Here is a 26040-nt window from a genome sequence, read left to right on the forward strand (position 1 = left end):
TATATATATATATATATATATATATATATATACACACAATCACACAGATATATGCATTTTATTTACGGCAAGTCACTGAGATATTGAAGAGGCAATCATTTTGGTGACAAATTAAAAAATTGTTGCTTTGAAGTGGTGTAGTCCTACAGTAGTGAGAACTCTATTAGAATTCTAGAATAGTTGCAATCCATTTTACAGGAGAAATAATATCAAAAATTAGTTTTTAAAATGTCTACTTTATTTTTATTTAATCATTGCAAAAAGCCACAGAAAAATATTGGCAAAATTATTGCCTATAATTATTCGGGAGATGGGTTATATGGGTAATACTCTGTTAGCTCTTGGTAAGAAAGAAAAAAAAATGCATGTTGATTATTATTGGCTACATTCAGCAAGTTAATAAAGGCAAGAGTTGAGCTTGAGATAGGATTAGCCAGTTTGCAAGCTAATATAAAAGGATATAGAGAGAGGGCAGACATATTGAGCTTCATAGGGTTTAAGAAATCAATATCTTCCAGACCCTAAATATAAGAAATGTGGTTTTAAAAGGCTTTGTGAAGTAAAAGAGAGGTAAACCAACTGGTTACCTAAAGCAATTAAGTGACTCAGTAAAAAGATATATAAGATGAAGGGTCATCCCAATTATTATTCCAAAAGTTTCAAGGTAGCTGCTATTAATTTCAAAGAGAGGGAATGAGAGTAGGAAGAAAAAGGTATCAGGACTGGGAATCTGGAAAAGTCTAAGAAAGAACTTTGGGTGTGATTAGCAGTACATGCAGACACTGAGGGCAAATAGTGCAGAGGCCAGGCAAGTCTGAATCAGTCATTTTGCTAAACAAACAAACAAACAAAAAATTGTATACCTAGTTTTATAAAGCCATTAGTTCTTCAAATTAAAAAATCCCTTGAGTCTGCAACATTCCATGAATAGTGGCAAGCTTTAAAAATTCCATGGCCCTAAGGTGAAAATACCCACCAATGCACACACATGTCATATGTGACTTAGGGAAATAATAGACAAGTGGGAATCTACTCTAGGGCAGGGCCAGGAGCTATTGGGAATGATGGATGCTCCTTCCAGTGAATAGAATCAAAATATTATTCAAGGACATCCCTAATTTCAGGATAGGAGGATTCTTGATGGCTTCACAGTGAAATTTCACAACTACTATGGGTTAATAACTATAACCTTTTCCTGTGGTCATGTATGGATGTGAGAGTTGGACTGTGAAGAAGGCTGAGCGCCGAAGAATTGATGCTTTTGAACTGTGGTGTTGGAGAAGACTCTTGAGAGTCCCTTGGACTGCAAGGAGATCCAACCAGTCCATTCTGAAGGAGATCAGCCCTGGGATTTTTTTGGAAGGAATGATGCCAAAGCTGAAACTCCAGTACTTTGGCTACCTCATGCGAAGAGTTGACTCACTGGAAAAGACTCTGATGCTGGGAGGGATTGGGGGCAAGAGGAGAAGGGGACGACAGAGGATGAGATGGCTGGATGGCATCACTGACTCAATGGAGTCTGAGTGAACTCCGGGAGTTGGTGATGGACAGGGAGGCCTGGCGTGCTGCGACTCATGGGGTCGCAAAGAGTCAAACACGACTGAGCGACTGAACTGAACTGATCTGATCTGATCTTCCAATTTTATTTTGTCAAAAGTAGATCTATTCCCATTCTACAAATGTTTGCTGAGTCTGTGTGGGGAAGGTTTTATGTTTGTTTGTTTGTTTGACACAGTATCTAGAAATGTTTGAAAACACAGTTGCTACATTAGCCTGAATCCCTGAGTAGTCAACATGATGGACATTTAGTGTGAGCAAGAAAACATTCTTGCAGTTTTAAGCCTCTGAGAACTTGGAGTTGCATTATTATAGCACTGCATAGCTTAGCCTAGTACAAGTCTAAAACAAACAACTGCTTCCTTGGGCCTATATCCTCTTCAAGCTGCCACTCCATTTCCTTTGTTTTTCTGTTTCAAATTGATTTTTTAAAAAAGTGTTTGGGATGGTATGGGGAGGGAGGAGAGAGGAGGGTTCAGGATGGGGAACACATGTATACCTGTGGCGGATTCATTTTGATATTTGGCAAAACTAAGACAATTATGTAAAGTTTAAAAAAAAAAAGTTTGGGATGGCCATATACACATTGCTACATTTAAAATGGATAACCTACAGGACCTATTGTATAGCACAGGGAACTATACTCATAAAGTTATGTGGCAACCTGGAAGGGAAGGGAATTTGGGGAAGAATGGATACGTGTATATGAGTCCATTTGCTGTTCACCTGAAATGATCAAAACAATAAATGGTTATTCCTCAATACAAAGCAAAAAGCTTTTTAAAAAGTAGTATAGATCTTTTTCTTCACTATCATTTACTTCTTATTCTGTTATTTTTTGATATTCTTCTTTATCTATTATTGAAAATCCCTCACTAAGTTCTGCTGCCAGATACTAGAGACACTGTTCTCTAAGGAATGGACCTTCAAGGCTTAGTTGCTTATCTAGACACTGGAGAAGCTTTAAAATTCTGCCTTGAGCAAATATTTGGGTCTGCTTTTTTGTAATCCTTACTCCTATGTCAGAGTCTAGGTAGGATAATTTTGCTTCCAATAATCTCGATTTTGAAAACACAATTTATCTACTAAATGACATCCAAAGAATACAAGTCCTCCCCAGGTCAGGAAACCAGAGCCCTACAACCACAGGCTTTTGTCAAAGGTCTACCATGACTTGCAGTCTTTTTATTCCCGTATAAACCTGGCTGGTAGTTGTGTTTAAGAAAGATAATCCAATCAAAGTGTGTTCAGCAATTCCACATAAGCATATCTATATGCTAACCTCAGTTTCAATTAGCAAAATGTTTTATAACTAGGTGATATTAGCTTAGCTTCCATAGAATTTTTATTATTAGAATTTACATAGGAAACATATTAAAAATCCTCTTGAATTTATAAACATAAGTTAAAACAATAAACTAAAAGGAAAACATCATGGAAAACATTCAGCAGAATAGTATATAGAAAAGGAAATGCATGAAATAAAAGAGAACGCTAACTATCTCCAGTTAATGACAGTATGGGGCATTTAAACTTTTTAACTTATATTCACCTTCAAAAAATTATTTTAAAATTGACTTAAGACCAGAAATGAAAGAGACATGTGTACCTCAATGTTCATCGCAGCACTATTTATAACAGCCAGGACATGGAAGCAACCTGTCCATCAGCAGATGAATGGATAAGAAAGCTGTGGTACATATATACAATGGAATATTACTCAGCCATTAAAAAGAATACATTTGAATCAGTTCTAATGAGGTGGATGAAACTGGAGCCTATTATGCAGAGTGAAGTAACCCAGAAAGAAAAACACCAATACAGTATACTAATGCATATATATGGAATTTAGAGAGGTGGTAATAATAACCCTGTATGCAAGACAGCAAAAGAGACACAGATGTATAGAACAGTCTTGGACTCTGTGGGAGAGGGTGAGGGTGGGATGGTTTGGGAGAATGGCATTGAAACATGTATATTATCATATGTGAATGGATCACCAGTCCATGTTTGATGCATGATACAGGGTTCTCGGGGCTGGTGCACTGGGATGACCCAGAGGTATGGGATGGGGAGGGATGGGATGAGATGTCAGATGGGGAACACATGTACACCCAAGGTGGATTCATGTCAATGTATGGCAAAACCAATACAATATTGTAAAGTAATTAGCCTCCAAAAAAAGAAAGATATTACCTGCAAAAAAATAATAATAAAATTGGTTTAAGAATAGGTATTTGTCCTCGTGTTCATTTGATTTTTATTGTATATTTGTTTTGAGCCATTTGCATGGGGATTATCAAAAGTAAATTAAATGAAACATGCTTTGTAGGATCAATTTCTGTTTCAAGCGTTAAATGTCATTTAGCATGGGACAAATTTGAATCAAAACCAGCAGGAGTAAAAAATAAAAATCAGAATGATGAATGGGAGAAGTAGACTGGCAAATGGTAAAATCTTAGTTGCAGGAATCAGAAAAGAGAATATGACATATAATCAAAGATGAAGAATGATCCTAGAGACCTAAACTTACTGCTGATTCAATGTTCACTGTTTAGCTCTAAAAGTGGAAAAGAAATTTGAATCGGTTGATATTTTGGCTGTGCATGTTTATTCTTTAGGATTTTTATTCAAATTTAATAAATCTAATAAGCATATTTAATCAAGGCATTTAAAAGAAAAATTTAAATAAAATTGAAGTGCAAGGTACAAAAGGCAGGTTTAAGAAATCCAGCCTAGAATTGTCAGACAGCTTCATATGACTATATCATATTCTGCAATATTGGAGAAAAAAAGAGCAAAACAAATTACTTTTAGAAAATTTTTTTTTCCACTGGGGTTAAATAAGACTATTTTGGATTTGGAAGTCAATCTGAAGAGAAATAGCCATGCTTTACTAAGGTTTTGGTGTAGAAACTGAAAGACATTTTCATATATGCCTAGAGCAGAAAAGAATAAGAGCTATTTCTGGTTCCTCCTTTTAAGTGTAGAGCAGATTTACAATTCACAGTCTGAACACTTAAATCTTCAAAGAGGTAACTGTATTTATTTATCTGTTGGTACTATTCACTAACCTCTTGAATCACAATTTCTGCCCCACAGCAAAATCAAATTAATAAAGTCAAATTAAAAGTACCTTGGTTATTTCCAGGTTAACTCAGTCTCTTTGGTGTAAATAGTATTTTTAGGCTTCTTTCTCCAGTTCTTAATCTGTGAAATCTGTGTCCAGCAGAAGCTTATGTAACATCATGGCAATTGGGTAATGCCATCTGATTTCACATATTCTTTGGTCATTTTAAGGCCAGTGCTGTGGGGACACTTTCTACTTAGGTTTGCCCATGTTCCAACTGCATCCACCACTGTTGTAACTTATTATATATACTGCCTGTCAAGGGCAATTCATGGTGCTTGTCCCTGGGAGCTGGGTCATTTCTGCCTGCATTTCTCTTACCTAACTAGGAATCTTCCCTGACATACAGAAGTGATGCAAAGCCCCTGGGTTGTGACTCAGTTCAGTTCAGTCGCTCAGTTGTGTCCTACTCTTGTGATCCCACTGAATTGTAGCACGCCAGGCCTCCCTGTCCATCACCAACTCCCGGAGTTCACCCAAACTCACGTCCATTGAGTCAGTGATGCCATCCAACCATCTCATCCTTTGTCGTCCCCTTCTCCTCCTGCTCTCAATCTTTCCTGGCATCAGGGTCTTTTCAAATGAGTCAGCTCTTTGCACCAGGTGGCCAAAGTATTGGAGTTTCAGCTTTGGCATCAGTCCTTCCAATGAACACCCAGGACTGATCTCCTTTAGGATGGACTGGTTGGATTTCCTTGAAGTCCAAGGGACTCTCAAGAGTCTTCTCCAACACCACAATTCAAAAGCATCAATTCTTCGGTGCTCAGCTTTCTTTATAGTCCAATTCTCACATCCATACATGACCACTGGAGAAACCATAGCCTTGACTAGATGGACCTTAGTTGGCAAAGTAATGTCTCTGCTTTTCAATATGCTATCTAGGTTGTCATAACTGTCCTTCAAGGAGTAAGTGTCTTTTAATTTCATGGCGACAATCACCATGCAGTGATTTTGAAACCCAGAAAAATAAAGTCAGCCACTGTTTCCACTGTTTCCCCTCACCCTATCTCTAGTTCTGGCAACCCGTAGTCCTCAGATAATTGGTGAGTCCCCTTTCCCCTCATCTACCCAACCAGAGACACTTGATAACCAGAACTTTCAGCAATCTTCTGAATCTTCCACTAGGGCCTATAGGGATGTCTGAATATACTTCACACAATATAGAGCCCAGGGGAAAGGAAATATCAGAACAAAGTGTGGGGTGAATGCTATGCCAGTCTCTTTCATGGTCTGTCTTACCAACATTTCTCCTCCATATTGGCCACATCAACATGGTCCACTGAGAGCCTCCGTACTTCCAAGATAACAGGCAAAGCAGGACCTAATTCCTTTACCCTGAAAACCTTTGAAACTATCAGACCAGTTTCTATATTCCAGGACTTCATACTAAAAATTTAAACCAAATGAAAGCCAAGGATTAGACTATCTCAAGGCGATATCTGTTTAAGTCCCCCTCTCCCTCTCATCTTCTCTCCATTCAACCACCTTTTGAACTAAAAGAGATATATACATACTTCTTTTACAAGCCAGGAAACTTATCCCATGCCTATCTTGTGTTCTTTTCTGCTTGCTAATAACCTCATTGCCCAGAAATTCAGATTCTACCTCATGTGCTGTCTAGAGTCAAACCAAGGCAAGTCAAGTCCCTTTTGAAAGTCAAGGCAATTTTTTTTTTTAAGTATCTAGTTACTGCAAGGCAAAAGCTTTGTCTTCAGTCCACTGTGTCTGATGTGCGTTGAATATCCATGCAACAACTTAGCAGATAACTTTGTTCTCATCTGTAACTAACAACTTCTTCCTAAAGCAATGAATGTGTTGTGTGTGCGTGTATGCTAAGTTGCTTCAGTCATATCTGACTCTTTGCAAGCCTATGGACTGTAGCTCGAGATTAAATGAATTGAGAGTGTTAGACTAAGCAGAACAACTATAATCAAGGAAATAAAAAAAAGTATTGGTTAATATTTCAAAAACTTCCTCCAGACACAGATATGCTGACTGTTAAAATAACCAAAGCCAAAAAAAAGCAAAACAACAAACTGATTTTGTTCGATTTATCTATATTATAGATCTAAGTGTGAAAGGCAAAATAATAAAGCTTCTGAAGAAAACAGAGAAAAAAACCCCAATATCCTCACAACTTTAAACTAGGAAAGACATTTTAAACAGCTTGCAAAAAGCATTAACCAAATGGGGAAAATTTGATAAACTAAATTGTAAAATTTCTGCTAATCAAAACATACCATTAGGAGAGTGAAAAGACAAGCTCTAAAGCAAAAGATTTATGCCTCATGTATATGATATAGAACTTATATCCAAAGTAAAAAAGATACCTATGAAGTCATAAGAAAAGAAATATTTCCCATATAATGGAGGACAAATATTTGAACAGGTGATTCACAAAAGAAGACATGCAAATAGTTAAAAATGTATAAAAAGATGTTCAATCTCATTACTAGTCAGGGAAAAGCTGGTTAAAAGCAATGCATCTCATGTCACAGTCAGCACTGACTCATGTCCTAACTGAAAGAAGGACAATACCAAGTATTAGTAAACACATGGACTGCCAGGAATTCTCATAACACTGCTGGAGAGAATATAAATTTTTACAACTTTGAAAAACAGATTGATTTATGACCTATGACACAAGGTTGATCATATGACCTATGACACAGTAATTCTAATCTTAGGTGTAAGCCCACCTAGAGGTTTCAGTTCAGTTCAGTCTCTCGGTTGTGTCCGACTCTTTGTGACTCCATGAATTGCAGCACGCCAGGTCTTCTTGTCCATCACCAACTCCCAGAGTTCACCCAAACTCACGTCCATCGAGTCGGTGATGCCATCCAGCCATCTCATCCTCTGTCGTCCCCTTCTCCTCCTGCCCCCAATCCCTCCCAGCATCGCCCCCAATCCCTCCCAGCATCAGAGTCTTTTCCAATGAGTCAACTCTTCACATGAGGTAGCCAAAGTACTGGAGTTTCAGCTTTAGCATCATTCCTTCCAAAGAACACCCAGGACTGATTTCCTTTAGAATGGACTGGTTGGATCTCCTTGCAGTCCAAGGGACTCTCGAGAGTCTTCTCCAACACCATAGTTAAAAGGCATCAATTCTTCAGTGCTCAGCTTTCTTCACAGTCCAACTCTCACATCCATACATGACCACTGGAAAAACCATAGCCTTGACTAGATGGACCTTTGTTGGCAAAGTAATGTCTCTGCTTTTGAATATGCTCTCTAGGGTGGTCATAACTTTTCTTCCAAGGAGTAAGCGACTTTTAATTTCATGGCTACATTCACCATCTCCACTGATTTTGAAGCCCAAAATAATAAAGTCTGACACTGTTTCCACTGTTTCCCCATCTATTTCCCATGAAGTGATGGGACCAGATACCAGGATCCTAGTTTTCTGAATGTTGAGCTTTAAGCCAACTTTTTCACTCTCCTCTTTCACTTTCATCAAGAGACATTTATATGATATTATACATGTTTTAATGCTATTCTCCCAAATCATTCCCCTGCCTCCGTCTCCCACAGAGTCCAAAAGACTGTTCTATACATGTGTCTCTTGTAAAGTTAAAAAAAAAAGGCATTTATACATGCCTAAACCTTGTGTTTTGTACTAGAATGTGTGTAACTGAAATAGCTCACATTGGAAGAAATCCCATATATTAGGAGTAGAATAGATTTTCAAATATGTAATGGGCCATTTTTAAAATGCAATAATATGCAAGAATGGAAAAAATTAACAGCTACAAAGAGCAGCATTTACAAATTTCACAAATATAATGCTGAAGGAAGAAACCAGACACAACATAAAATCAGCCTTATAAAGATGACATAGATATGATATAAACATGTCTATAAAAGAAAACAAGGATGCAGTCACACCAAAAAAAGAGAAAACGTGGCTATCAGAAAGCCAGGGAGACAGGCTTCTGAAAAAACTCTTGGAGTTTTGGCCTCCAGAACTGAGAGGAAATCAATTTATGTTATTAAAGCCACCCAGTCTGTGGAATTCTCTTTTGGCTGCTCAAGCAAATTAATACAGATTGTGTGTTTTATATAGATAAGGTATACAATGTTAAAAATCAGACTAAGCTAATTCAACAGTATAAGAATTCAAGATAGTGGAGAATAATGATTGGGAAAAAACACAAGAAAGGTTTATGGAGGGCACAGATATTCCATTTGAAACAATTATTTAACTATATGTATATTTGTGGATTTTTCTGTATATGTATTATATAGCGATAGAAATTTATACATTATCTATATTCATTTCTCTATATGTATCTATCCATCTATCTATCTCATAGTAATGGCAGTACAATAAAGGCTTTATGAGTACTTGTTCTGTAGTTTGGGTCTATTTCAGGATTTAATACAGATTTATCTTGGAAAAACAAAGCAGGTCAGTAGGCTCATAACATTTTGAAATGAGAAGTATAAATGTGCATATGCTTTTCCAGATACTCAAATATATTTAAAAGACTTATTACATAGACGTCAGAGTACATAAATAGGTGTTTTGATCAATGATATTTAACTGCACAGATAAAATACTAGTGTTTAAAATAGTTTATGTGCAATAAATTATGTGCAATAATTACTAATTAATAGGGAATGGATTGAAAATTAATTCTTTATTAATAATTGATTTATATTCTACATTGAAATAAATGAAATAAATGTCATGTAGATTTTCTTAAATAAGTTTAGAGCTCAAAGTATTAAAACAATTTTTAAAAACCTGATATGGATATTAACATATTCAAATGACAAAAAAACGTTCTAATCATAAATACAATGTAAAATAGTTAAGAAAAATATGTTTGATATAATTAAAAACAAAACTCCAGACTACACCCTGAATAGTAGCTTTTAATCATTGTGAATGAGAAATGATAATGTCTTTAATATTTAAAGAGTTTATACAAAAACGGGTTTCCCAAGTGGTTGGTAAAGAACCTACTTGCCAGTGCAGAAGACACAAAAGACATCACTGGGTTGGGAAGATCCTTGGAAAAGGAGACGGCAACCCACTCCAGTATTCTTGCCTGGAGAATCCCATGGACAGAAGAACCTGGAGGGCTGCAGTCCATGGGGTCGCAAAGAGTCGGACATGACTGAAGAGACTTAGCAAACAGCACCCACATCAGAAACAGTGCAGTTTCAGAGCTCTGATTTAAGAGTGAGCAAATGTGAATTGCAATTTTTCTATGTGCTTCCCATTTAACCATGGAAAAGTTACTTAATGTTTTAATATTAATAGTTCATGTGTAATATACATATAACAGTATCAATTTTGTAGTTTTGTGAGAGAGATCAAATAAAATAATGCACTGCTTGGCATATTTTAAACATTTAGCTATTATTGACACTATCACAATTCCTATTATTATATTATAAATCTGTAAATTTTCATCCTATAAGTAAAGACATAAATAAAATATTCCATTTTTCTTTTCAAAATATGTGAGGTTTGGAATGAAAAAAAATATTGTCTTATTGCTGTGAATACAAATGCTACAAGTTTCTCATATATAGTTTAGTCAAGAACCTGAATGTTCAGTGCTGTTTATTCCATCAATATTACTTCTACTGTATTTTTAAGCATATCTGGTTCCTTCTCAAATAGCCTTTTGTTTGGCTTGACTGCTATTTCTCTCAATGTATATTATTTCCATCACTGTTTTAAAATATTCATTATGTTTCTCTTTACATCTTTTCAAGTCTGGTTTTAGCTTGCTAATTCAATGTTCATATTTAAAATTTTATCAAGCTTTTAATACAGGTTTTAATTTTCCTTTTTTTGCCCTTTATTTATTGGGGTGTTTGGTTTTTACAGAGTTTTTGACCTACTAAACTTCCATTATCCCCAAAGGATTCAGAAAGATTGTTTTATAAATGGCTGGATTATGTCACTAATTCTTAAAACTTATTCATATCCTAGAGTAATACAAATAAAAACAAAAACAAACAAATGGGACCTAATTAAACTTAAAGGCTCTGAACAGTAAAGGAAGCCATAAACATAATGAAAAGACAACTCACAGAATGGGTGAATTTGCAAAGGAAGTATCAACAAGGGATTAATCTACAAAATATATTAATACAAACAGTTCATGTAAAAATAAATGAATAAATAAAAAAGAGAACCCAGCTCAATCAAAAACATGGACAGAAGATCTAAGTAAACATTTCTTCAAAGAAGACATGGGCTTCTCTGATAGCTCCAGCTGGTAAAGAAGACATAAAGATGGATAAAAATCATATGAAAAGATGCTCAATATCAGTAATTATCAAAGAAATGCAAGTCAAAACTACAATGAAGTATCATCTCACACCAGTCTAAATGGCCATCCACTACCAAAAAGTCTACAAAAAATAAATGCTGGAGAGAGTGTAGAGAAAAGGGAACCCTCCTACACTGTTGATAGAAATGTTAATTGGTATAACCACTATGGAGACTGGCATGGATATTCCCGAAATAGCTAAAAACTATCATAGGATCCTGCAATCCCACTCCTGGGCATATATCAGGAGAAAACCATAGTTCAAAAAGATATTTGCACCCTTATGTTTGTTGTAGCACTATTTACAATAACCAAGACATGGAAACAACCTAAACGTCTATTGACAGTTGAGTGTACAAACGAGATAGGGTACATATATACAACAGAATATTACTCTGCCATAAAAAGAACAAAATGACGTCATTTCCAGCAATATGAATGGGTCTAGATATTATCATACTAAGTGAAGTAAGGCTGACTGAGAAAGACAAATAGTTGATATCACTCACATGTGGAATTTACTTGGGAAAAGTGATAGAACTTGAACTTTTCAAGACAGAAGTCAACTTACAGATACCAAGAAGAAACTTATGATTATGAAAGCGGAAATTTTGGTGGAGGGACGGATAAATTACGAGCTTGGGATTAACATATACAAGGATGGACTGTATAGCACAGAGAACTCGACTCAATATTCTGTGATAACCAATATGAGAAAAGAAGCTGAAAAAGAACGACTGTATATATGTATAAGTGAATCACTTTGCTGTACATATGAAACAAACACAGTGTTGTAAATCAAGTATACTATGATAAAATTTTAAAAACTCACCATGTTTCCCTTTCATTAATAATAAAAGGCAGAATTAGGAGCACAGCCTTCATAATTCAGCTGTTGTATTCTTCAACATCTCATGCCCTATTCCTCCTGCCTCATTATACTCCAACCAGGCTTGTTTTGAATGCTTCAAATGTTCAGAGTCTTTCCCAATTCAACTATCTGTGATATAGTTATCCCTCTGGAACAGCCACTATTTTTTCATATTTTATGTCAATTAAAATATCAATTCTGAGAGACCTTCCATAAACCATACAAAATAAAAGAATTTTGCACTCATTTGCATCTCTACTTATTCACCTTATATTCTCCATATATTTCTTTACTGTCATTTTTCATACGTTGTCATTATTCATTTATTTTTAAAATTTACAATGTTTTTTCATCAATTAGGTTCCATAAGGTAAATTTTAGGAACTCAGGAGCTTATCAGAGTATACTCTTCAAAAGACCATGCAAACCATCAGCATATAATAAACACATCTTACATCAATGAATTAACCTTCTGGAAGGGTAACATGGAATTAATACAAATGTTGAAAAGCATTCGTGTTGATGGGGATTTGAGTTTGATCTTGAAAATATGTAAATATGAATAGCTCTCCTGTAGGAGTCTGAGTTTTCTCGAAATCCAGAATACTCTACCTTAGTAAGCAAAAGGCATTAAGGCAATCAGACAGTGGTCAGTCATGTGTGCCTTCCACTTTAAGAAAACCTCAGTAAGATTGGTTTATCCCAGGGGTTCTGATCTGATTAGCCATGATAACATTCAAAATAACTCTTCATGGGACTTTCCATCTTAAGTTAGTGTATTATAGGAGGGACTCATTATATTGGTTTTTAAGGACTGATTTTATTAAAAAGCTCTGGCCCTCCAGTTCCATTGTGCATATGCTCCCATTCCAAGGAGTAAAAGCCTGAGCTAATGTTGCGGTGTCATCCTTGCTCTATTTATATTTAGAAAGATTAAATATATGGGGATACAAACATCACTTTTTTTCATGGTCAAAATAAAAAAAAAGTTTATAGTCTTTTTTAAGTAAAAGTTTACAGTCAAAAATATACAGTTGTAAAAATATTTGCTTCTTTTTTGCAGATTTTAGTAACCATGCAGATATATGGTATAATCAATTACTTCTAAAAGACATGATGATGGCACTTCACCTCAACCTGTCTCAAACATTGTATCTAACAAACCTCCATCTACCCACTTATAAGCAGAATTTACTCACATGTAAATCTATTAAAATGACCAGGTAGGTGCTTTGTATACAACAAAAGCATGAAGATACAGTTCAGTTCAGTTCAGTTGCTCAGTCGTGTCCGACTCTTTGTGAACCCATGAATCACAGCACGCCAGGCCTCCCTGTTGATCACTAACTCCCTGAGTTCACTCAGACTCACGTCCATCGAGTCAGTGATGCCATCCAGCCATCTCATCCTCTGTCGTCCCCTTTTCCTCCTGCCCCCAATCCCTCCAAGCAACAGAGTCTTTTCCAATGAGTCAACTCTTCACATGAGGTGGCCAAAGTACTGAAGTTTCAGCTTTAGCATCATTCCTTCCAAAGAAATCCCAGGGCTGATCTCCTTCAGAATGGACTGGTTGGATCTCCTTGCAGTCCCAGGGACTCTCAAGAGTCTTCTCCAACACCACAGTGCAAAAGCATCAATTCTTTGGCGCTCAGCCTTCTTCACAGTCCAGCTCTCACATCCATACGTGACCACAGGAAAAACCATAGCCTTGACTAGACGGACCTTTGTTGGCAAAGTAATGTCTCTGCTTTTCAATGTTCTATCTAGGTTGGTCATAACTTTTCTTCCGAGGAGTAAGTGTTTTTTAATTTCATGGCTGCAGTCACCATCTGCAGTGATTTTGGAGCCCCCCAAAATAAAATCTGACACTGTTTCCACTGTTTCCCCATCTATTTCCCATGAAGTGATGGGACCAGATGCCATGATCTTCGTTTTCTGAATGTTGAGCTTTAAGCCAACTTTTCACTCTCCTCTTTCACTTTCATCGAGGCTTTTTAGTTTCTCTTCACTTTCTGCCATAAGGGTGGTGTCATCTGCATATCTGAGGTTATTGATATTTCTCCTGGCAACCTTGATTCCAGCTTGTGCTTCTTCCAGCCCAGCGTTTCTCATGATGTACTCTGCATAGAAGTTAAATAAGCAGGGTGACAATATACAGCCTTGACGTACTCCTTTTCCTATTTGGAACCAGTCGTTGTTCCATGTCCAGTTCTAACTGTTGCATGAAGATTATCTTCTAAATATTTTCCAACTGCATTAACACTGCTTCCTTAGCAGTTTCCTGTGCTACTGCAATATTCTTTACATTCTTTGACTATTTTTGCCATTCTTTAATAAAGTATGCTCTGATTGCTTGCCCTTGAAATGTATGGCTAATTCAACAATTCAATAGTTTAAAATTATGTTAAGCATTGCATATACTCTCTCTTTCAGTGAAATTTGTGATTCACAACAGAATATTAACATCTCTGAGAAGCCTCTATTGAGGCTCCAAATCCATTATCTCTGTTTTGGTTTACTTCAGAAATAAAGAAAAAAAGGTAATTTTAAGAGAAAATTGCAGGGATAGAGTAGATCTCAGGAAACTCCCTTACTGCCTCCAGTTGGCACAACTAGGTCAGTGGGCTTAGCAGCACACTGGGTCTGGGTGGAAACATTTGCCAGGTCAGAGGAGCCAAAAGAGCAAAAGCACTGCTATTAGATCCCCTGCCTTATTAGCGCCTGCAGACAGCTTATGCCATCCTATAAGACAGAGATATTGGTTCTCTGCAGGCCACTTCTCAATGCCCTAAAACCATGATTCTGCACCTTGAAAGTTTTGTTGTGTTATACAAGGGGCATCTCCTCTTATCTGCTTCCTCAAAGTGGGGCTAGTCGTTTTCCATTTATATTTCCTTAGGACCTTCTATTACACACTGCCCACTAAAGCTCTAACGTCAAGCAATCTGTTTAATTCCGTTTAACCCAGTCTTCCCAAACACATCTGACCAGAGAACCCTTTTTTCCCAGCTCCCAGCTGGTGTCTAGTACAAATACCATGTAAAGAATGCTGACCTACCAATGATCTTTCCCTATATTTGTTTGCCTACATGACTCCTACTAAGAAAAATGGATTAAAAGAGCTGAGATGGCATTTCTGTGATCTCTGTGGGCTAAAATCACAAAGTTGCAGCTGGATACCTTTTTTATGGAGCATATTTTAATGAGAACACTCTACAGTATAATATAGATACTAATATAAAGCTAAGTATATAGGGCAGAATGTAGCTTCTGATAACCAGTTTTCTGTTTCTCTTCATTAAGGAAGCAAAGAGTCGGAAAGGACTGAGTGACTAAGCGCACCCACACAAGGAACTTGTAACAACCTTTAGTCAGTGGGTCTAACTAGAGCTGCAACACAATTCCAGATCTTCCTCTGAGTGTTTCACTTAGTTTGTTTGGGGATATTTCTTTCTTTCTACTTATCAACTTTTAGTGAATATTTTTAGCATTTTACCTTCATTTGTTCAGTTATTTCTGAAAATATTAAGACCACTTGCTCCCATACTGCCTACTTTTCTCTTCCTTCCTCATTATTTCAGGAACTGATTTCAGTAAGTTGGCATATGTTCCCCTATAACTTTGTCTATTTTATCTATCCTTAGGGAAGCACATCTTTATCTATATGTGCTTTGTATTTATTTGAAATAAATAAATTACATATACTCTGAGAATTTCTTAGCAGTGTATTGTTGAAATTCATTATGTAAAATTGGGCATGGTTTTCATACAGTAGTATTCTGAAGCATCATGTAATAATATTTATGGCTGGTGGAAATATAGGGGGAAAATATACTCGATACATTGCAGAAGAAAATAGAAATTGACACTTTCTTTTTTTGAAGAGCAATCTGATGTCAATAAAATGATAAATGCATAAATGCTTTGATCCATAAGAATGAAATCAATACAATTATATATATGCAATTATATCAATATATATGCAATGAAATCAATACAATTATATATATAATATGTCTTATACAGTACAACTTACGGTATACAGAAACTATAAATAGACTAAATACATATCAGTGATTACGTTTAAAAAATGATGGCACAACATCCTTTTAACTGATGTTTACCTTTTTCTCTAATCTATCCTCTAGTACACTAAAAAAAAAAAAAAAAAGAAACCTGACCTAAGATGGTGCCAAAAAACATGTGTTTTCTCTCCAACTTGCCTTTAAAATTGGTAAAGAAGGCATCATGTCAATTCATGGCAGGTGAATATACAAATTTAGAACTCAAAAATAAGTCCAGGGCAGAATATTCAAATCTAGGAGGACACTGCTAGGGTTCTTATAACTTTTTTTTTTTTTTTGAGTTCTGGTTACTCTAGAAATGTTTATTTTGAATTTTTAAGAAGTTGCAAATTTATGGTTTGGGCACTTTTCTCTATGTGTGTTAATTTCAAAGAAATTTGGAATTAATAAAAGATGTGCCTATTTGTAAAATTTAATTTTCCACAGTACACTAGATTTTTTACAAAGTGAATAGAATGTACATTATCCTTCCTTTATTATTTATCTTTTAAAAAATTTTATTTATCTATTTATTATTTTGACTGTGTTGGGTCTTCATCACTGTGCAGGCTTTTCCCTAGTTGCAGCACTTGCACCTCTCATTGTGGTGGTTTCTCCTGTCATGGAGCGTGGGCTGTAGGGCACAGGCTTCAGTAGATAACAGGACATGGGGTCAGTAGGGGCAGCTCCCGAGTCCTAGAGCACAGGCTCAATAATTGTGGTGCAGGGGCTTAGTTGCTCAGTGGCATGTGGGATCTTCCCGGATCAGGGAATTAACTGTGTCTTCTGTGTTGGCAGGAGGATTCTTTACTATTGAGCCATCAGGGAAACCCTATCTTTTTATTATAAACATGCAGCTGATTGTCAATGATTTTGGCAGGAGAATGGAGAAGTTTAGATCTAGATCTGAGTTTCTTAACCTTAGCACTATTGACATTTTTTGGTCAATAGAAACAACAGCTCCCAACAACAAACTCCCTTTGTTGTAGGGAGCTTTCCCGGGGATTGTAACAGTATTTTGGCCTCCATTCACAAGATGCCAGTAGTATCTTCCCATTTGTAGTAATCAAAAATACATCCAGATGTTGTCAAGTGTGGGGCTTCCCAGGTGGCTTAGTGGTAAAGAATCTGCTTGCCAATTCCAAAGATGCAGGCTCAATCCCCGAGTATGCCAGATCCCCTGGAGGATGAAAAGGCAACTCATTCCAGTAATCTTGTCTGAAAAATCCCATGGACAGGGGAGCCTCGTGGTCATTTTGGGTCCTCTGGCAGTCCATGGGTTCACAAAGACTCTGACACAACTGAGTGATTGCACATGTATGCAGAACCTTCTTTGACATTATGGCATATACTCATAATTTTAAGGAATCTAATTTCATGCACAAAATAAAGTTATTCTTTTTAATGAGGTAACTTCTTTGGTGAACAGTTCTTGGCCAGCTTGTATTAATATTTTATACCAGCTACTATAGTGATGGAGTAGCACCCAATTACTTCTTATTTCCTGGAGCATCTTTAATGGAAAGTGTCATCCATCAGCTACTGTACAGTGTTTTGATCTAAATGGTTATGTTAACCTAGGTGACCCTGGAAGGTAAGGAAATGAGTGAAACAGTGAGGGTGTAACTGGCAATTTGTTATGATCTTTATAGCTTATATAGTTAAAATTCCCCATATTATTATGAACCGTTGTACTTTAAAGGATAAAGTATTTTCACCAGAGATGGCTCCTGTTGTGTGAAATGCCTTCAGGGGACAAACTCTGCATAATGAAAACCCTGTGACTGAGGTATTCACTGTAATAGATGAGCAGCAGACTGCCTCTTGTATTCACGGAATAACTGCAGAGCAAAACACCCCCCAGACGCTGACAGGATTAAATTTATCATGCTCCTTTGGGGGTGAGAGACAGGTTTGAACATTTTATATGTACTCTGGCTTGAATTAATATATGCTTTTAATTAGTCTAGCTCTCAGAAAACCTGAGAGAACATCAAAACCCTAAGATGTTTGGGCACAAAGAATGTTTAAGCAAACGCACTGTCAAAACAATACTGCTATGATGTTTTTACTAGATGTTATTATGCTTTATCTCAGTTAGAATGTTTATCTTATGGATATTAAAATGTCTGAAGCATTCTTTTTCAAGATGCACTAGGAATTATCATGTGACTTAAAATATGTTTGGGGAGAGCAATTGATGCTTAGGCTTAACATATGTTCCTCATTCTCTATTTTCCTTTGCCTACCCTCACCATATTAATTTTACACCTATAATGGAAATGTTTTGCCTAGACATTAATAATCCTGAGTTTTCTGTTTGATACATAAAGAGTGGGGGAAATTGCATATGAAAATCCCAGCTGATAAAACATTTCATTCAACCCTGAACAGATTTACTACTCCATGTTAAGGGTACCGCTGTATTACAAGTCTCTGGACTTATCATGTATACACACATAGGGTTTTAGGAATTCTAAGGGATTGTGAGTGATCTGGCTCATAGTGTGATTGGATAATCTTGCCTGTGTGAGATACTGCACATGATCAGAGCACGGGGAAATATCTGAACCTCAGTCAGTGCCAAGAGAATTTCCAGGTTTGGAACCCACTTTTTCCTGTGTAAACAGACTGTCCAAGGCAAATTCGATCCCATCTTTGTGGTTCGTAATCTCCACAGCTAAAAGTGGAGAAAGTGAAAGTGTTAGTGGCTCAGTGGCGTCCGACTCTTTGTGACCCTCATGGACTGTAGCCAGCCAGGCTCCTATGTCCATGGAATTCTTCGGGCAAGAATACTGGAGTGGGTTGCCACTCCCTTCTCCAGAGGAACTTCCCAATCCAGGGATCAAACCCTGGTCTCCTGCATTGTGGGCAGATTCTTTACCATCTGAGCCACCAGGGAAGCCCTAAGCGGAGACAGGGCATTTTGGGGGTTACGTCTACTGGTGGGGGGATGGTCTATCAATATTTTTTAAATGCTTTACAAGTTTTACTAGTTTTCTATAGTCACAAATACTTTGTTTTGGTTATAAGAACAGCCTCTAGACCAGAGTTGGCACTCAGGTCTTTAGGTGTCTGAAATGCTCTACTAAATTGAATTTATTTCATGAGTAATTATATGAAGCTGACTCTCCGCCCTACTTGGATCAAGTATGTGTGACAAAAGGAGGCCTGACTAGGATTTGGAATCAGTAGTGATTTTAGCCTGGGAGCCCTGATAAGGAGTAGGATTGATTCAGAAAGAATGGAGAGGAGGAATACTGTATAAAATACAAGGTTTTATAACTCATGTCCTTATGTTTATAGGGAGCTGACTTTTGTTGACATTTGATGATGTTATTCTTACCACAGATTATGAAATCATAAAGACCTGTTTTCTGATACAGGTTCTTTCCTTACTGGCATTTTTATCTTTGGTAATTTTCTTAATCTCCTAGTGCTCAAAGTTTTTATTTAAAATGGGAAATAATAATTCTTGACACAATTACTTTAATGGAGAATATAAGCAATAAGTTCCTTTAAAACAACTAAGTGGTTAGCAAAGAATTCTAGTTGAGCACTGAGGTTACTCTTTATGTATGACAGAGAGAACAATGGATCCACAGAAATAGATTCAGTGTGTTAGGCTGTGAGATTCTGAAAACAAGAACTATACCTAAATTCACTTTTCGCAGTAGCATTCAACAAACTGCTTTGTATATAGTGAATATAATGTATATTAAATTAACTGAATGGTTGATGGAATAAATCTATTTCTAAGGAGAAAGGAAAATCTGGCAGGATATTATTATATCCAGTTGTGTGCTGTGCAGTGAAATCACTGATTCTAGAATGTCCTCACCATCATAGACACAAATTATTAGATCATTGACCCCAGTCTTAATTTTACACATAGGAATTATATTCCTGTCTTATTTTTAACTTGAAACACATTGGTATATCATTTTAGACATTTTGAGGAATGAAAAACTCATTATAAACAGGTAGTAGATAATTTATTGCCACATTATTATTCTAGTACTGAGGAATCTTGGCCAGATATAGTTTAGTACGTATAGAAACATCTTTCAAGCACTATAAAGTTCTATTAATAGATGGTGATAATGCTTTACACACTTTGGAAAAAGATTTCTCCATTCTATATCCAAAAAGGAAGTACTATATTTAACTGAGTTAACAAATGAAAAATGTACTTTCGAAGGTGACATTACAATGGGTAATTCATAAAGTTCATTTCTACTTGTTTGGGTGGTATTCTTAAACAAATATATTATATATATATATATATAATATATTTGCTTTTTAAAATTGGGATTTGCTATCATTTTTATTTTATTGGCTTCAAAAACATTTGATCCATTAGTAAATGACTGTAACACTGGCATATTGCTAATAAATAAATTATATTTCCTAAAGAAATAAACACTTTAGCTACATGTTTTTTCCTCTCTTCTACCAGTTTTACTGTGATATGATTAACATACAGTACTATATAGGTTTAAGATGTATACCCTAATGATTAGATTTACATATATCATGAAATGTTTACAAGTTTAGTGAACATCTAACATCTCATATAGATGCAAAATTTTCTAAAACATTTACAATGAACATTTTTTAATTTATAAAAGCTATTAAATAAATGTTTTCTACATTTGAGATTTCAAAATATTTTAAAAGTTAGGTCCTGTAAAAATGTTAAAAATTTCTCCTATTTATATTCTAAGAATAACACAAAGTCTAATAATATTAATAGTCTATTTCTAAAGAAGATATTTAGTTCTATAGTTAATCTGTCAAATTTATTTGAACTAAATAAGGCCAATACGAAAAATATACATAATATATATCTTATCTGTTCAGTTCATTTGCTAAGTAGTGTCTGACTATTTGTGACCCCATGGACTGTAGCATGCCAGGCTTCCGTGTTCATCATCAACTTCCGGAGCTTGCTCAAACTCACGTCCATTGAGTGGGTGATGCCATCCAACCATCTCATCCTCTGTCTTTGCCTTCTTCTACCATCAGTCTTTCCCACCAACAGGGTCTTTTCCAATGTGTCAGTTCTGCTCATCAGGTGACCAAAGTAATGGAGTTTCAGCTTCAGTATTAATCCTTCCAATGAATATTCAGGACTGATTTCCTTTAGGATTAACTGGTTTGATCTCCTTGCAGTTCATGGACTCTGAGTCTTCTCCAATACCACAGTTCAAAAGCATCAATTCTTTGGCACTCAGCTTCCTTTATAGTTTAAGTCTCACATCCATACATGACTACTAGAAAAACCATACTTTTGATTAGATGGAACTTTGTTGGCAAAGTAATGTCTCTGCTTTTTAATATACTGTCTAGGTTGATCATAGCTTTTCTTCTAAGGAGCAAGCATCTTTTAATTTCATGGTTGCAGTCACCATCTGTAGTGATTTTGGAGTCCAAAAAAATAAAGTCTCTCACTGTTTCCAATGTTTCCCCATCTCTTTGCCATGAGTGATGGGACTGGATCCCATGATCTTATTTTTTTTGAGTGTTGAGTTTTAAGCCAACTTTTTCACTCTCCTCTTTTACTTTCATCAAGAGGGTCTTCACTTCCTCTTCACGTTCTGCCATAAAGTTGGTGTCATCTGTGTATCTGAGGTTATTGATATTTCTCCCAGCCCTCTTGATTCCAGCTTGTGCTTTATCCACACTGGCATTTCGTATGATGTACTCTGCATATAAGTTAAATAAGCAGGGTGACAATATAAAACCCTGACATACTTCTTTCCCAATTTCTTATATGTATAGTATTGATATATATTTAATATACACATATATATGTATCTGAATTTATCTAGTAATATATTTGAACTACCTAGGCCAATGTGAAAATATATAATGTATACTGCATATATATAACATATAAATCTGTTAATATATAATTTGTATTGTAGATATATTAAATATATATTTAATTTATTTTTAGACTGGCTAAATCTTTGTAAATCAGTTACTCCAGACTTTACAACAACTGTGGGTTTACTTGAGATCTTTTCAAGCTTGGAAGATTATATGTGGGCTTCTGATTCTAAGTTAAATAAATAAATAAATAAACTAAAGAAAGAAACGATATCTATCATGGAGAATACTATTGGTCAATTACACATATGAGATAGACAAGGAAAAGATCCAGTCTTCCTTAAAAGTAGATTTTTAAAGATTAGGACGACAGAATCTTTTTAGAAATGGTCATATAGAGGCAAAGAACCTGGTAGAACACAGTTGCAACAAAAGCAGCCAACGAAAGATACCCAGGGCAAAACACTTCATTTTTTAAAATATACTCAGTATTATGGATATTTATTATCCACGGTTATAACAACCATGGGTCTCACAACCATGAAAAACTGTGACACCAGATGGAGAAATATAAACTCAAGAAATTGATTGGTGTCAATTACATGACATCTGTGAAAACAATTTTCAATTAGGAAAGTCCCATATCAGTGTGATTCTATTGTGTCAAGTTACATAGACTCAAGTTTGCTACACTTACTTCCAGAGATTTCCTAAAGATTGGGATATACCTTGGGATCTCTCCTTTGCAAAGACTTCTCCTAATACCCCTCAAATGATCTTTCATTCTACTTTCCAGAGAAAACTGAAGCTATCATTTTCTACTCACCACTACAAAACTATAAAGCTACTAGAATCTAACCTATCGTTAAAGTTTTTACTTTTACGCATACATTATGTTTTCACCTTTATAAAGATAATTTCCCCACTGTGCTTTAAATGTATCTCCTCCAGATCCCCACCAAGTATCAATGTCCTCTCAGTTGAATCCTCTTCAGTAGTATGTAAATATGCTCATTTCTTAAAACTCCCCAAACTCTCCTTGATTCCACATATTCTTTTCTTGCTTTATAAACTTAATAATCCATTTCCCCTTAACAGACAAATATTAAAAAATCTCCTCTCAAATTTTGTTCTGATTTCACTTGTTTCTCAACTTATTGAAAGTTGATTCTTATTCCACCTCTGCTGAAGTAGTTCTCCTTAAAGTTAGCAATTCTATGATGCTAAATCCAAAGAACAGTTTTCAAAATTGGTCTAACTTAATTCTCAGTGGTATTCAGTATTTCATTCTTCCATGGGCTTCCATTGTACTGCACTTTTCTGGTAGTTTTATTTCTACTTATCTGGCAATTCTTTGTCAATCACTCTTGGCAGTTCATTTTCCTCTAACTGGTAATTAAATATGTATTTAACCATCATAATTGTTAATGTTTATGTAGCAGAAGAAAAAGCATTCATTCTAAATTCAGTTCTATCTCAATTCTAACCCAGATTCATACTAACCATGGGTCCATGGGTCCATGAACATGGTAGTTATCTTTTTGAATCATAATTTAATTAACTATATAATGGAGAGTCATTTATCACCAGGTATTTATCAAGTCAGAAGCTGTGTTCTAGGATCTAGGGAAAAATAGGCAACAAAATCAACAATGACCCTTTATTCTTATGAAGCGTATAGTCCAGCAGAGGCAATAGATATGTCAAGCTAATATAGAAATTTAAAAAATAATACTCTAGTTAACATGCCATTGTTTGAGTTAGACATATGTAAAATATCCTATAAAATAATCAATACAATGTTGTTGTTATGATTTTAACTTCTACATTGAAATCTCTTATACTGCACAGAGTGGATATCTTATTGCAATCATCTGGAAATTGTGTATAGTCACAAGGAATTGACACCCTGACTTTGATGGCTTAACTCAGTGGAGGCCATCAGCACCTCTAAGATTCTAAATATATATTCACACAGGTGTGAAAGCACATTCATACATGTACATTAACACACTTACAGATAGAGAATATTACTGAAAATATTCAGAGCTCCTTTTTGTCATGTCAAATTACTTAGCTTGTTCTAGTGTATATTTTCTATCAACTCACTTTTCCTGTGTTTATTTTCTGTATTCAATTTAAGAGATTGTCTAGTAAAGCCATAATAAACTTTGTGAACTTTGTAACATAAACTCCTTTATGAATTCTATAACAATATGAAATCTCTACGTTCTTTTCAAACATAATATCAAATCACATGTCTTGGTGAATGCTCTGAAACCACAATTCCATGCACAATATTTGGATTGAATCTCTTGGTGGTATCTGGCTACTTCCGATTCTAACCATGGAGAGTCTCTTGGTGATAAGCCTTTTATGTCGGAACCACAAAAAGAAACAAATTTAACCACTCTTATAGTTAAACACACTATTACATAATAGACACTAGAGAAGAGCAATAAACTTTTGAATTCTAAAACTAGAATGATATATTTCTGGCAAATGGCAGAGGTTTATGAACCCAAACATTCTCAGTATTGCAACTTATTTTAACATAGTATAATATACTTGTACTTCTGCCAAAACAAGAGTTCCTGAATCATTCTGATCAGCTATCAACTATAAATCCTGACAATGGAATAACCACCAGTCTCCTTCTTCCTTTGTGCGATGCTGACATATTTAAGTATTCAAGCAGTCGTTCATTACATGAACTAGCTCTATGAATTCAAGACACTGTAGTGACATCATTTAATGTGCTCACTTTAGTAATGTTTCCCTTTGCACATCATTTATTTAGCCTTTAGTGTTTTCAGGTGGTTCCTGTATAAAGATGCTAATAAAGTCAAGATTTTCCAACAAATGCTCTTACTATCAAATGTAACAAGTAAACCAATTCTATCTGCTATTAAGCTTTAAAAAATCTCAAAAAAGTACAGTATATTATTCGTGTTAGATCACAGGGCTTCCTAACAGGTTGGATGGCATCACTGACTCAGTGGACATGAGCCTGAGCAAACTCTGGGAGATGGTAAAGGACAGGGAAGCCTGGATGCTGCGTCCATGGGTTTGCAAGGAGTCCAACAGGACTGAGAGACTGAACAACAACAGGGCTTCCTAGGTGGCACCAGTGGTAAAGAACCCGCCTTCAATGCAGAAAACATAAGAGACGCAGGTTTAATTCCTGGGTTGGGAAGATCCCCTGGAGGAGGGCAGGACAACCCACTCCAGTTTGGTTGCCTGGATAATCCCATGGACAGAGGAGCCTGGCAGTCTATGGTCCATTGGGTTGCAAAGAATTGAACACGACTAAAGCCACTTAGGATGCGTGGTTATATGCAACCTAAGTACACCAATGTTGATATATTATGAAAGTATCATGTTCAACCTTTTTCCCATAACACTTCTCAATGTGTTTTTCTAACATGAACTCTTCTAATTTCAGAGCATAGAAATCCCTCTTAATTGGGGAAATACCTTGCTTTACTCCAAGCATGTATTTCTAATGGGGGTGGGAAATGTTATTCTGAAAGCCCCTGTTTGACAGCATTTCTAGGCACTTTACTTATATTAACTCATTTATCTCACAACATTTGTATTGGATAGACACTATTGTTATCTACATTTTACTGATGGGAATAATAAGGCTTAGAAACATTAAGTAAGTTTCCAAAGTCATATGGTTAGTAAATATCAGAGATTGGATTTTATAAAAATAATCAGTTTCCTGAGTCCAGTCTTTTACACACTTCAAGTCAAGTTGGTGCTTAGTCTGTTCAGGCTGCTGTAACAAATTACCATAGACTGGGTGGCTTAAACAACAAACATTTCTCCCAGTTCCGGAACCTGTAAAGTCCAAAATCAAGATGGAAACAGACTTAATTCTTGGTGAGAATTCTGCAGATGGCCCTCTTCTTCTTGTCTCTTCACACATGAAGAGTAGAGACAGAAACAAGCTCTCTTCCCACTCTTCATATCAAGGGCACAAATACTATCCTGTGGTCTCTACCCTCAGGATATTATCTCTCACAGTTCCTGTCTCCAACTATCAGCACACTGGGGAAAAGGATTTCAACATACAAACTTTGAAGGGATACAAATGCAGTCCATAACACTAGCCAAGGGTCTCCCTTGAATTTTTCACATTAGAACTTAACTTGGGAAAGTCTGAGTCCAAGGAAACCAGGAAGTTATATTTCCTATATGGTGGATAAAGGCAGTCAGAGATAATGAAGCCAGTGAAGAAAAAGAAAAAAGGTTTGAGACAGTGAGAATTGAAAGCATTGACAA

The sequence above is a fragment of the Bison bison genome, unplaced genomic scaffold, assembly GCF_000754665.1.
Source record: "Bison bison bison isolate TAMUID 2011002044 unplaced genomic scaffold, Bison_UMD1.0 scf7180017864491, whole genome shotgun sequence".
Taxonomy (NCBI): domain Eukaryota; kingdom Metazoa; phylum Chordata; class Mammalia; order Artiodactyla; family Bovidae; genus Bison; species Bison bison.